Source organism: Tamandua tetradactyla, chromosome 19 (assembly GCF_023851605.1).
Source record: "Tamandua tetradactyla isolate mTamTet1 chromosome 19, mTamTet1.pri, whole genome shotgun sequence".
In the NCBI taxonomy this organism is placed as follows: Eukaryota; Metazoa; Chordata; class Mammalia; order Pilosa; family Myrmecophagidae; genus Tamandua; species Tamandua tetradactyla.
The window spans coordinates 45,162,910-45,174,740 of record NC_135345.1 but is presented as its reverse complement, the minus strand read 5'-3'; the positions used below and the strand labels follow the sequence as shown (position 1 = coordinate 45,174,740).

At 39.7% G+C, this 11,831-nt stretch overlaps 1 pseudogene; it reads right to left on the bottom strand.

Annotated features, from left to right (window-relative positions):
• Positions 1-10,054: 10,054 nt before the first annotated feature.
• On the bottom strand, positions 10,055-11,619 carry LOC143663583 (serine/threonine-protein phosphatase 2A 56 kDa regulatory subunit gamma isoform pseudogene; annotated as a pseudogene).
• Between the last annotated feature and the right edge of the window lie 212 nt (positions 11,620-11,831).

Sequence of the window (11,831 nt, the reverse complement as noted above, 5' to 3'; positions counted from 1 at the left end):
TGCAGAGCCAGCTTCATCAAGCCCCACACCCCCTCAGAGATGTCAGCACCAGCCAAGAAAGTACCCGCTTTTCAGTCCCTTCCTCATAGCTCAGATACACAAGAACCAGCTGAGCAGCTCGCCCCCTCAGATGTCTGAGTTATAATTCTACAAGGCAAGTCTTTTGGTAGTCTAAATTTTAATAATCCCAATCTCTTCCCCTTGTTCCCTCAGCTCTAGCTACTTCCTGCATTTGCTACCTCCCTGACACAGTAGAATTCTCTTTTGACCCTTTCAGTTACCTACTTACAGTTTTATACCTAGTTAACAATCTTTCCTATTAAAATCTCTCAATCAGGGGGTACAAGGATAGTTCAGTGGTAGAATTCTCGCCTGCCACGCGGGAGACCCGAGTTTGATTTCCAGTCCATGTACTTCCCAAAAATCAAACAAGCAAGCAAAACAAACAAAACCCAAACAAACAAAAATTCAACAAATGGTGCTGCAATAACAGGATACTCACATGGAAAAATAATTAAATGCAACCCCCCCACACAGAATACAAAAAAAAAAAACCTCTCTATCCCAAAAGCCTGGTCCCTGACTGATGCAACTTACAAGTTGCCCAATTTCACTAATCCTTGGCATCAAACATATATACCTCATGAACTAATATATCGGTGTCCCATACTGGGCAAATGTCATTTGATACAACTTTTCAGGACACTGAGTCCTGCTTGGGAGAGGAATACAGAAAGCCCATGGATGGGAGCTCTCAGCCCTTGTTGCTCTAAACTGGCTGTGCTGGTTTGAAAGGAAGTATGCCCCCTAAGAAAAGCCATGTTTTAATATAAATCCCATTTCATAAAGGCAGAATAATCCCTATTCAATACTGCATATTTGAAACTGTAATGAGATATCTCCCTGGTTGATGTGATTTAGTCAAGAATGGTTGTTAAACTGGATTAAGGGACGACATGTCTCCACCCATCTGGGTGAGTCTTGGTTTATTGGAGTCCTATAAAAGAGGAAATATTTTGGAGAATGAGAGATTCAGAGAGGGCAGAGAATGCTGCAGCACCACGAAGCAGAAAGTCCACCAGACAGTGACCTTTGGAGATGAAGAAGGAAAACGCCTCCCAGGGAGCTTCATGAAACCAGAAGCCAGGAGAGAAAGCTAGCTGATGACGCCGTGTTCACCATGTGCCCTTCCAGCCGAGAGAGAAGCCCTGACTGTGTTTGCCATGTGCCGTCTCACTTGAGAGAGAAACCCTGAACTTCATCAGCCTTCTTGAACCAAGGTATCTTTCCCTGGATGCCTTTGATTGGACATTTCTATAGACTGGTTTTAATTGGGACATTTTTCTCGGCCTTAGAACTGTAAACTAGCAACTCATTAAATTACCCATTTTAAAAGCTGTTCCATTTCTGGTATATTGCACTCCAGCAGCTAGCAAACTAGAACACTGGCCAAACTTGCATCAGCAAAGCAAAATCCCTGTAGTTATCCTAAAAAGGTGGCTTCGCAAACTTCTATCTTTATTAAAAATGCTCCTTGGAATTTCTCACTCCCCCCAATCCAAATGCTTATTAAGGTATCCCTTCCTTTGAAATGCAATGCTCCCAGAAAAAGGATTCCAGTAACCACATTTCTCTCTTTCCTACCAGAGTTCTAGTGATGTTTTACCTCCCCTTAGAGTTTGGCTTCCTGAGCAGTTACTCACCTTCTCTGCTCCCCCGATGCAACTCTGCATAAACGTAGATAGTACGTAGTTATAGTAGATATAGTAGTTATAATGTTCTGCTTAAAGTATGAACTCAAATTTTTTTTTTTATAATTCTGAGAATGTTGTTTAAAAGTGAACTTCTGAAAATAATAGGCATGCTCAATCATAATAGCTAATACCGAATGCTAGGCACTGCTCCAAGCAATAAGCATGGATTATCTCATTTAATCCAACAGTGAGGGAGACACAGCTATTATCTCTACTTTCTGGGAAAGGAAACCAAGGCATATAATGAGTTTATATAGTTTGCTCATTTTACTTTAGACCAAGACCTAATCCCAGACCATCTGGCTCTTAGCCTCTCCACACTAGACTGATTCTCATACCAGACCGTGACAGATAACAGTTCTTAGCCTGTCTTCACAATTCTCATGAGACCAAATGCAGCCTAAGGCTTTCATTTCTTTCATTGTTTTGGTTCAAAACATCCGGAAATAGTCTGTGAGTACCAAATCATTCTGAAAATGAAACTCTTTCAAGAAAACGTTGTTCATCAACAGGATAACAGTGGGCTTTTAAACTAGACCCACATAATTTGGCTTTAACCAGCCCTGTGATAGCTTCTGGGGGAATTTATGACAGAATTAAAAGTCACAGTGCCTGGTTTTAAGACTGACACACAGGATTAAACAAAGCGTAATTACAATAACAAAAATAAGTATAGGGCAGGCCACAGTGGCTCAGCAGACAGAGTTCTCACCTGCTGTGCTGGAGACCTGGGTTCAATTCTCAGCGCCTACCCAGGCAAAACATAAATAAATAAGTATAATTAAGTCAATGATTGAGACTCCCTATGGGTGACAAGAGCAGGGGAGTCTGCATGGAGGAACCAAGGCTGTACGTCAAGCATTAAATAGCACATTGTTGAGTAGGTTGAGCATCTATGTTGTTAGACTTGTATCAAGTTGGACTCTGAGTTTAGAATTTTATCATAAGAATGAGGCATGTTAGATAAGGGAGCAGGGAAGGGGAAGTGACCCTAAGACCCATTACAAAAAGTTCTTAGCCCTACCCCACCTCCACCCCCATTCCTCCCACACACATAGCCTTCATGCAGCTTTCACTGGTTCTGAAAAGAACCAATGACAAGTGCAGCTCATCAATCCCTTATTAGCATAGCCAGAGGGGGTAGGGCCCCTCCAAGTCCTTATAATGCAAAGATCCCAACCTTAAATGGCTTCTCCTCCTTTAGAGAACACCCATGCTCATCTTCTTTGGGGTGTGTACTTTCTCCACACATTAAAGTTTTTGAATTGTACACGCTGACTAGTCCTCGAGCTCTTTCCTGTGGCTGAGTCAAGAACCTTCACGGCGTCAACCCCTGGTCAAGGTCTCAACTTCGCCGAGAATTCTGGGACTCTCTGGCATGGAACTTATTAAACTGTTGGGCTGTATACACTGACTAGTCCCTGAATTCTTTCCTGTGACTGAGTCAAGAAGCCTCATGGTACCAGCTCTTGGTTGAGGTCTTGATTTCTCTGAGAACTCCTGTCTGGCATCAAGAAGAACAATAAAAGAAAACTTAGGCAATAATATGAAACTATCAAGGGGTGATCTGGAAATCTATTATCTAGGAATACTGCAATGGACATTGGCCAGAACTTTTAAGATGGGACAAATTACACGTTGATTTTCATCTTTCTTCATTTAACTTCCATACAGTGTGTCCAAGTAATGCTAAAATCAGACCATCTGAAAGTATATTTTGAGTTACATATTCCAAAGAATTCAATAACAGAGTCGCACAAAGTGTTTTAAGTGGGGAGTGTGTGTGTGAGTGTGTGTACATGTGCACATGTGTGCATGGGTTTTGGATGTTTTTGCTCTCAGATCTACCCTTCTCTACCCTTCCCCCTACTTGTCTCTACTTTATATAGTGAGGGGTTGACCCCTCAGGCTGCTGTTTCCTAGGCTTGCTGTCAACTGGCTGCCAGCTGGTGTCAATCAGTGATAGGACTAGAAAGACAGTGGTTGGCTGGGGAAGGAGAAGCCTGGGTATTTCTTCCCCTCCCTCTGTGTCAGGTGATATTTCTACATCTCCAGCTCCTTAGAGCTTGCACCATACTTCCAGATTCTGCTGGGTGACTACTGACCCGGGGTTCAGGTGTCCCCACTTCCCCAGTCATAAAAGCCTAACCCTAATCTTATTAGAAAGGGAAAGAAGTGGATATAGATAAATTAATACAATGTTGTATTAGAACACCAGCTTGCAAGAGCCTATTGCTAAGTTTTCAGGAATTTTTTTTTTAACATTTGTTCTCCCTATTATTTACTTTTATTCCATATGTTCTACTCATCTGTTGACAAGGTAGATAAAAGGAGCATCAGACTCAAGGTTTTCACAATCACACAGTCACATAATTTTCAGGAATTTTAAGAGTGGTTGTTAAACATAGTCATTATTAAAATCTAAATGATATAAACTTAACTGTGCTGGTTTGAATCTGTGTGTACCCCAGAAAAGTCACGTCCTTTAATCCTCATTCAATATTGCTGGGTGGGAGCTTTTTGATTATCCATGGAGATGTGACCCACCCAATTGTGGGTGGCAAATTTGATTGGATGGTTTCCACAGTGATGTGTCTCTACCCATTCAAGGTGGGTTTGCTTGCTAGAGCCCTTTAAGAGGGAACCATTTTAGAAAAGCTTTAGAGCCCACACAGCCAGAGACCTTTGGAGATGAAGAAGGAAAATGCCCCTGGTGGGGGGAGGGGCTTCACGAAACAAGTGGCCTGGAGAGAAAGCTAGCAAATGTGGCCATGTTGGCCATGTGCCTTTCCAGTTGAGAGAGAAATCCTATACATCATCGGCCTTCCTGAACTAAGGTATCTTTCCATGAATTCCTTAGATTGGACATTTCTATAACCTTACTTTAATTTGAACATTTTCAGAACCTTAGAACATATAGTCCTGCAACCATAAATTCCCCTTTTTAAAAGCCATTCCATTTCTGGCTTATCACATTCTGGCAGCTTGCAAACTAGAAATTTACAATTAAATAACTCACATTAAATCAAAGATGATAAATAAAACTCATTACTTCTTAATTATTATATTTTACTATTCTCTATGCTCACATTTATTTACATTTACTGTATCTATACGGTGAAAATACAATATAATGATGTTCTGCTGTGCATTGCTTCCTAACTCTGCCTTCCATGATATCATGGTATTGAAAATGGACACGGTGGGAGTATTTATGCTATGGAAATTGACAAGTATTTCAAATTAGAGCACTTTTTTCCCCAAAGAGTTGATTTTTTAAACATTTACCAGCACATCATTAAACAGAGAGTTAGATAGAGATAGATAGCAATAAATAATTGATAGATGGATAATAGATATTATTATTTAGATGATAGATAATAAAACAGAGAGAGAAAGAGAGAGAGAGAGAGAGATAGGACAGAGATAAAGTTGTGAGTTGAACTGTGTTTCCCAAAAGATAGGTTCAAACCCAAACTCCTGAAACCTGTGACTAGGATGTCATTACAGATATAATAAAGCAAGAGGTCATTCAGGATTAGGGTAGGTCCTAAATCCGAAGACTGGTGTCCTTATAGTAAAGAAAGATTTGGAAATAGTGGAGATGCACAAAAGGCCATGTGAAGACAGAGGCAGAAATTGGGATTATGGTGCCATAACCCAAGAAAGAACAAGGATTGCTGGCAACCACCAGAGGTGGAGAAAAGACAAAGGTGAATACTTCCCTAGAGCCTTCAGAGGTGACACTTTGACTTCAAACTTTTAGCTTCGAGAACTGTGAAAGAATGAATTTCTGTTGTTTTAAGTCACCCAGTTGGAGGCACTTTATTGCAGTAGCCTAAGAAACTAATGTAGATAGATGTTAGATAGATAGATTAGGTGGGATAGATGAGAGATCACTGATGAACGGAAAGAAAGAGATACTGTTGTTGTATTAGAAATACTTCCGTATTTTTGTATTTCTTTAGCAAAAATTCTAATAAATTTAGTAAAACACTATTGCATATTGTATATATATATATATATATACACATATGTATGTATATATATATATGTATATATATATATATATATCCATTAGACTATAGAGCACATGGTTTCATATAAGAGCATGAAAAGTGACACTGAAGACTCTGAACCTCCTTTCACATAAACAGGCAACAAAATGGGCATGGAAATAGCAATACAAATCATATGGAACTGACACAAAATCCCTTTGAAGAGCTGGGGAAGAAATGCTGAGACTGCACAATTCCCCGGGAGCACATTTGCATATTCTAAATTGTAGACAGTCAGCATAATATTCTCCACTAGATGGACACCCTCAGAACCCTCTTCTCTAAACAAGAAAAATGACACTTTAAATTGCAATAGAGGGTAACTGATATCTACATAAAAGAGCAAGACAAGTAAATTTGAAAAATTTGTAAACTAGAAAGTTTATATAATAAAAATATGGGGATTAAAATGTAGTGACACTACAGATCAAAGGTTTTATGTGGTAACAGCTTCAGCTCAAGACCCAAAGAGCAGAGACAGCTTTGTTTTGTGTTATATTCCAGGCGGTCCATATCTTCTACAGGCATATTTAAAAATGCAAAATATGCTTTTATACAAAAGTTTAAAATATCATGTTTATAAGCATCAAAATAAATATAAGGAAGAGGAAATTTTATTCATACATTTAGAATGTTAAAATTACTATATTTATCACTAGGGATATATAACGATTATTACACAGGGCTCAGACTTGGAAATACTTGTAGTATTTTGGGGAGACACCTACCTAACCAGTTTGGAGTACAAATATGATCACAACTTTTAAGAATCCAATTGCCCCATCTTTAATTACCTAAATGCTTTCCCAATAATGAGTTGGGGACAGAGTTGCTTACTTAACTCAAGGAGAATATTCTAGTTTGCTAAAGCTGCCAGAATGCAATATACCAGAAACAGGCTGGCCTTTACAATGGGGATATATTAGCTTACAAATGTACAGTGCTAGGTCCATGAAAATGTCCAAATTAAGGCAGGAAAATAACTTCTCTGAAGAAAGTCTGCTGGCATCTGGGACATCTCTGTCATATGGGAAGGCACATGGCCACATCTGCTGGTCCTTCTCTCTTGGGTTTCATTGTTTTCACCTTCTAGTTTCAGTGGCTCCCTCTCTTTGTTTCTGTAGGTGTGTTCTCGTCTCTCAGCTTCTCTGAGCTCTCCGGGTTTCATTTCTTTACTTCTATATGTGTTTTATCCTCATAAAGGACCTTAGTAAAAGGATTAAGACCCACCTTGAATGGGTTGATTCACACCTCAATTGAAATAACCTAACCAAAAGTTCCCACCCACAGTAGCTTCACACTCACAGGAATGGACTAAAAGAAAATGCCTTTATCTAGGGTACATAACAGCCTCAAACCAACACAGAGAAGCATTTGTAGAGCACACGACAAAAGTGGAGAGTTTAATGAGGGTACTGTGAACCTCTGTTTATAATTACCGCTGCTTCATTTGCTATATCTTAGTGTCACTGTTGAAAACCAGTCCTGGCCCGTGGCTGCTGTCATGCTACTTGGACCAGATCCTCATAGAGGCTGCAATAATCCCTCATATTTAGAATTCCAAAATTTTATCTCATTTAGTTTGCACCCACAAGTCCACCTATCATTCCAGGGTGCCTGAAAGTTTCTGACCCAGACCCAAGCTATGTCAGAACCAATCAAACCCCACAAACACAACCCGCAGTGCTAGGTCACTAGTCATATTTGCCATTCTTCACTGTGACATCTCGTTCAGTGTCTCCATGAGTTTTTTCACTGGGGACCACATCAGGGCCATCTCAATCCATCAGAAAAGTAATCCCATTAAGTCTCCAAAGGAAAGAGGATGGAGTCTCACTATGTCCCTCTGGAATATTCCTTGGACTTCTCTGCAAACTTACTCTTCCCAAGAGATTCGTTCTGCATATTGAGGGGCTCTAAACGAGTGGGGGAAAGATTGTCAGGGCTGTGGGTGCAAATTCACCCTGTAATTGTACTACCAAGAAGGAATATTTAAGTTATTCTCCCAGAACTAAGAGAATCTACTGCAATGTGACATTTTTTTATCAACAAAGATAGATGGCCACATTGGTCCCCTTAAAACATCCTGTCTCATCAGATATAGTGCAACTTAAATAATTTAGAAAGTAATCCAGGCTATGATAAATGCATGCACTAATTCAATGAGAACATAGAGTATGAGTCAATTAAGTTTGACTGAATAAAAGGAGAGGATTTCCAGAGCCAAAGAATGTATGATCTGGGACTTAAAATGATTGTGAAGACAAAAGAGAGAGTGAGTTATAGGCGAAAAAGCCCAAGGATAAGGATGTGAAATATTTTAAAGTAAAGATGAGCCATTTACCTTGGTGTCAGAAACACAGGGTTCCTGGGTAACCAGGAATGATAGGAGTAGAGAAAAGAAAATGAGACGGTGAGTCATCCTCTGTTCAGCTTTGAATATCATGTTAACGAAATTGAACTCTAGTTTAGAGGCCTTAGGAAGTCACCCAAAAAGATTAGGAGAAGGAGTAATGAGTTTGAATCCGTAATTTAGAGAGATAACAGAGGATGGACACATAGAGGGTTGGAGGCAAGAACCAAAAGCTGTTCTCACTGTCCGAGGATGAGACGTCCCAGTCATAACTAGAAGCAGAGGCAGTGGCAGCTGAAGGGAGAGAACAGAGTCTAGCAACATGACAACAAAGAATTGCAAGCACAAGGGAAGATGTATATGCAGGGTGTAAATCAGAGAAAGTCGGAAATAATGCTGAGGTTTGTAGCTAGGGGACTGGATGGATGCCATTAAGGGTACTAGAAAACAACAAAGGAGGAGAATAGTAATGGGGCTAGAGATAATGGGTTTCTCTGGATTTACTGAGTTTGAAGTGCCTGCAGGATATTTGTATGGAGAGGCATTTTCCAAATTCACATTTAAAAAAAAAGAAAGAAAATGCTTTTATTTGTCTCCAGGCTCAAAATGGTGCTGTGCTATAAGAAGATCCAACTACTCCTGAAAACAAAATTTCTTATCACATACAAATATTCTGCTACAAAAAAACATTTCTGGCACCCAGAAAACAGAATAGATAGTGTGTTAGTTAGATTCAGTTGTCAACTTGGCCAGGTGAGCATACCTAGTCTTGTTGCTGCGGACATAAGCCAATGGTACCTGAACCTCATTTGTTGCTAATTACATCTGCAGTCGGCTAGGAGGCGTGTCTGCTGCAATGAGTGACGTTTAACTTAATTGGCTGGTGCTTAAATGAGAGAACGCAACGTAGCACAGCCTAAGCAGCTCGGCATTCCTCATCTCAGCACTTGCAGCTCAGCCCAGGCCTTTGGAGATGGAGAAAGAAATCACCCCAGGGAAAGTTGCTGGAACCCAAGGGCCTGGAGAGAAGACCATCAGAGACCATCCTGTGCCTTCCACGTAAGAAAGAGCCTCAGTGGAAAGTTAGTTGTCTTTCCTCTGAAGAGCTAACAAAATAAATCCCCTTTTATTAAAAGCCAGTCTGTCTCTGGTGTGTTGCATTCCGGCAGCTCGCAAACTAGAACAGATAGGTTGAAAATATTTATTACTTTTTAATTTGTGTGTTTATATAATAAGTGAAACAGAACAAAATGATGCATAAGTAAGAGATTAATAAATCACAAGAACTCACATTTGACTATTTGGAAAAAAATATGGATTAGAACCTTACCTCATACCTTAAACTGAATTAAATTCAAGTGGATTAAAGTAAAAAAATAAAAAAGAAGAAAATGAAGGTGAATATGTAACCAATCTTTGAATCTCAGGATGAGGGATATTTTCTACACTTAAAAACCATGGAAAAAATCACAAAGTTTATGATGAATACATTTGACCATGCAAGCACTTTATGTCTGTACTTCAATGAGCAATATTAACTGAATTAAAAAGACTCACAACAGTGGTTCAGTGGTAGAATCTTCGCCTTCCATGCAGAAAACTGAACCTGGGTTCAGTTCCCAGACCACACACACACACACACACACACACAAAGACTCACAACAAATGGAAATTTTTAAGAAACAAGTAAAACAAAAGAGTAGTATCATTTTATACATAAATATTTCATAATTCCTTAAGAAAATCAATATGCTCAAAGGAAAATGGCAAAAGCGAAGGAGAGAAAATAAATATTCACCCTCATTTTATTTTCCTTTCCTACAAAGTTGAAAAGTATTTTTTATTGTGGATAGTTTCATAAACAATGTTAGTGGAATCAATTTCCCTCACCTCCCATGATGAAGTCCCATTCTTACCTTATGAAAAAACTGTGTAACACCCTAAACATTTTGATATTACTCTCGTTTTAGTACCTGTGGATTTGTTTTGGCTAGATTTTCTATTTTAACCCATGTTTCTTCCCGTTCTTTCATTTTTAGCTTCTCTTTCATTTTCTCTGCTTGGACTGCTGCACGCAGTCATCACACAGTTTTTGATTCATCTCTATGAAGAGTTTCAGTGCACTACACATCAAGCCCTGGAGTGTTTTGTTCCAGTGGGTCTTTGAGTTGCGGTACAGGGAAGGAAACATGATAGGGAGAATCTTTGCTGTGTGGTCATTGATTAATCTCATAATATCCTCATTGTTCTAGTAGTACAGGGCTTGCTTGGCCACCTGGAAACGTAGACTGAAAACGCAATTGCCAACTGCCTGAAAAGAGGCTCCATGATCTTCACAAATTTCAACGGTTCAATAACATCTAAAATTTCTTCTAATTCACTTAAGAACATAAGTTCTTTTGGACTGTGAGTCTTTGGCCAGTATTTGAGAAGTGTCATTGCCACTGGCTCAGTAAGGGTGCTGTCCTTTCCTAAAAACTGCATCACCCAGGACACCAGCTGTGGGTGGTAGACACTCAGGGATTTCACTTTGTGCAGTGGTTATAAGACCTTCAATAAGAAAACTTTGTGCTTGTCTTTTACTGTAAGGCAAATCCATTAATTATACTTCCCAATATTTCCAGTAATTCTTCTATGCCATTGTGTTGTTCTTTTCATGAATAAACCTATAAAGAACATTATTTATCTGTTTTCTGATGTAAGCTCTTAAGGCTAAGAAATTTTCCATGGATTCTGTGAAGGGTAGTTTCCTTCAGAGAGGAAAATCTCTCTCTGAAGGATCTTCACTGTGAAAGAGTTCTGAAAGCTGCAATACAAACTTCTGATCAATATATTTGATTGGAATATATGAGGTTGGAAATCTGGAGACTACAAAGATCTTAAGAAAAATTCATAGACAAGCTGTAGGTGTGGCCAGGCTGCTTCTAAGGTCGGATTGTCTTCCTCCGGGTCAAACTCTGTTCCGTAGGATTGGAGGAAGGTGGTAATATTCGGAACATGTTAACTGCGAAGGTAAGGACTACTTCCAGGTAAATGGGCTCTGTGATCACATTCCAGTTGTGTGTGACATATTCTACCATTTCACTTAAAGCAGCTGTTTTTCCTCCTTCCACTTTAGGTCACTTAGCAGATCAGAAACAAAGTCAAAGTGGACATGACACTAATGTAACACCTGAATAAAAAGCATCTCTTAATCAACAGGAGGAACATCTTTTAAGGGTGGTAGTTTTTGAAGTTTTCTATGATTGCTGGCACTAACCCTGCACTAATTTCTGGTGTTTGTCTTTCCTCATGAAGGGCTGAGAGACGGGGACTTTTACTTTACTAGACACTACAGACTAGGGAAAAACAATTCTGTTTTTCCTGCTGAGAATCTGATTCTACTGTGTCTCATCCTCCTCTCTAACTTTTTCCACTTTTCCCTGCTTTTGTTCTTCTTGCTTTTATTTGGCATGGCTGGTGCGAGCTGCCCCAGCCCCTGCTGCCCCCACCTCCCGTGGTGCCCCCTCCACAGCCCCCCCCACCCACTTTTGGGCACTGCCGCAGCCACCGGATCGCTCACTCTAGCTCCCCTTTCCCAGCTCCCACAGTTCTTTATTTAAATAAAGAAAAGGTTATATATTTTTAAGCACATTATAAGAAAACCCAATGCTAGTAAGTTTGCAA